The 2,816-nt window shown below is 43.1% G+C and overlaps 1 pseudogene; it reads left to right on the forward strand.

Moving 5' to 3' along the window:
- Positions 1–426: 426 nt before the first annotated feature.
- LOC710245 (purine nucleoside phosphorylase-like) lies at positions 427–1,833 on the forward strand (annotated as a pseudogene).
- Positions 1,834–2,816: the final 983 nt, after the last annotated feature.

Genomic DNA, 2,816 nt, shown 5'->3' on the forward strand with positions numbered 1-2,816 from the left:
GCCTGGAAAAGCTGCAGGCAATCAATGCCAGCCAGTGAAAGCAGCTGAGGGAGCTATAACTTGCAAAGTAACAGGGGAAAGCTGTCCAAAGTTTTAGGAGCCCACCACTTCCACCTGCATGCCCTGGATGTGGGACATGGAGTCAAAGGAGATTATTTTGGAGATTTAAGGTTTAGTGACATCCCTGCTGGGTTTTGGACTTGCACTGAGCCTGTAGGCCCTTTCTTTTGGCCTATATCTCCCTTTTGGAGCTACCATATATGATCCAGAGATCTCACTGTTGGTTATGTACTCAAAAGTAAGGAAATCAGTATATTGAAGAGATATCTGCACTTCCATGTTTATTGCAACACTATTTAAAATAGCCAGGATTTGGGAGCAACCTAAGTGTCCATCAACGGATGAATGGATAAAGAAAATGTGGTACATAGATCGAGAGGGCTGCTGCGAGACCATGGAGAACGGATACACATATGAAGATTATAAGAACACTGCAGAATGGCTTCTGTCTCACACTAAGCACCGACCTCAAGTTGCAATAATCTGTGGTTCTGGATTAGGAGGTCTGACTGATAAATTAACTCAGGCCCAGATCTTTGACTACAGTGAAATCCCCAACTTTCCCCAAAGTACAGTGCCAGGTCATGTTGGCCGACTGGTGTTTGGGTTCCTGAATGGCAGAGCCTGTGTGATAATGCAGGGCAGGTTCCATATGTATGAAGGGTACTCGCTCTGGAAGGTGACTTTCCCAGTGAGGGTTTTCCACCTTCTGGGTGTGGACACCCTGGTGGTCACCAATGCAGCAGGAGGGCTGAACCCCGAGTTTGAGGTTGGAGATATCATGCTGATCCGTGACCATATCAACCTACCTGGTTTCAGTGGTCAGAACCCTCTCAGAGGGCCCAATGATGAAAGGTTTGGAGTTCGTTTCCCTGCCATGTCTGATGCCTACGACCGGACTATGAGGCAGAGGGCTCTCAGTATGTGGAAACAAATGGGGGAGCAACGTGAGCTACAGGAAGGCACCCATGTGATGCTGGCAGGCCCCAGCTTTGAGACTGTGGCAGAATCTCGTCTGCTGCAGAAGCTGGGAGCAGATGCTGTTGGCATGAGTACAGTACCAGAAGTTATCGTTGCACGGCACTGTGGACTTCAAGTCTTTGGCTTCTCACTCATCACCAACAAGGTCATCATGGATTATGAAAGCCTGGAGAAGGCCAACCATGAAGAAGTATTAGCAGCTGGCAAACAAGCTGCACAGAAATTGGAACAGTTGGTCTCCATTCTTATGGCCAGCATTCCACTCCCTGACAAAGCCGGTTGATCTGCCCTGGAGTGGTCTGGCGTCTCTCACACAAGATCCAAGTAGCTGCTACCTTCTTTGACCTCTTGCTGGAGTCACGTGCCTCTGTCCTTAGGTTGTAGCAGAAAGGAAAAGATTTCTAGCCTTCACCTTTCCCACTTTCTTCCACTAGACCCTTCTAGTGCCAGATCCTCTTCTCACAGCTGGGATTACAGGTGTGAGCATAGTGAGACGTTGGCACTACAAAATAAAGCTGTTCTCATTTCTGTTCTTTCTTATACAAGAGCTGGAGCCCATGCCCTACCACGCATCTGTGGAGGTGCCCAGGATTTGACTTGGGCCTTAGAACTTTGCACAGCAGCTGCTACTAGCTTTTTGAGATAATACATTCCTGGGGGCTCTGTTCTGCCTTATCTAAATCACCAGAGACCAAACAAGGACTAACCCAATACCTCTTGGACTTTATTTAATGTCATAATGTTGTCAGAATAAAGAGAAAGATGAAATAGAAAAAAAAAAAAAAAAGAAAATGTGGTACATATACACAATGGAGTACTATTCAGCCATGAAAAGGAATGAGATTCTGTCATTTGAAGCAACATGGATGGAACTGGAGTTCATTGTGTAAAGTGAAGTAAGCCAGGCACAGAAAGACAAACATCATATGCTCTCACTTATCCGCAGGAATTAAAAATTAAAGCAATTGAACTCATGAAGATAGAGTAGAAGGATGGTTACCAGAGGCTGGGAAGAGTAGTGGAGTGGCATAAAGGTGAAGTGAGGATGGGGTGGCATAAAGGTGAAGTGGGGCAAAATAATAGTTAGAAAAAATAAGACAATATTTGCTAGAACAACAGGGTGGCTATAGTCTAAAATAATTTAATTGTAAATTGTAAAATAAATTTTTTTAAAAATTGGATTATTTATATCACAAAGAATAAATTCTTGAGGCGATCGATACCCCATGTACCCTGATGTGATTATTACTCATTGCATGCCTGTATCAAATATCTCATATACCCCATAAAGATATATACCTACTATGTATGCACAGAATTAGAAACAAAGAAAAAAATTAAAAGCAATACCTGAAAGAATAGCCCAGGATGACTAAATTATGATTGAGATGAGGAGGGTGGTATTAGGTTTGTTATTATGGTGGGGCTTGGTAGGATATCATAAAGGACATACAAAAGGCAGCTGAAGGACTCAGAGGTGGGACTGAGAACCAAAGATGACAAAGGCCTCAAAAGCCAAAGGTTGACCACTTAACTATTTTGCCTTGGGCTATGCCTTCAAGGGAACACAATGTTTCTTCTTAATCTGAATTTTACTTAAGAGAAATAAGTTGTAGTGAGTGGGCTTATTATTTTGCCATAAGCCTGAAATTTTTTCTTTTTAAAAATGAATGTCTACTTTCACGAAGTCAAGCTACAGAGAGGGAAGTCATATTAAGCAAAGACAAAGGAAGACATTGCTCTAGCAACCAAAAGTACTTACAAGATTCCATCAA

The sequence above is a fragment of the Macaca mulatta genome, chromosome X (assembly GCF_049350105.2).
Source record: "Macaca mulatta isolate MMU2019108-1 chromosome X, T2T-MMU8v2.0, whole genome shotgun sequence".
Classification (NCBI taxonomy): Eukaryota; Metazoa; Chordata; class Mammalia; order Primates; family Cercopithecidae; genus Macaca; species Macaca mulatta.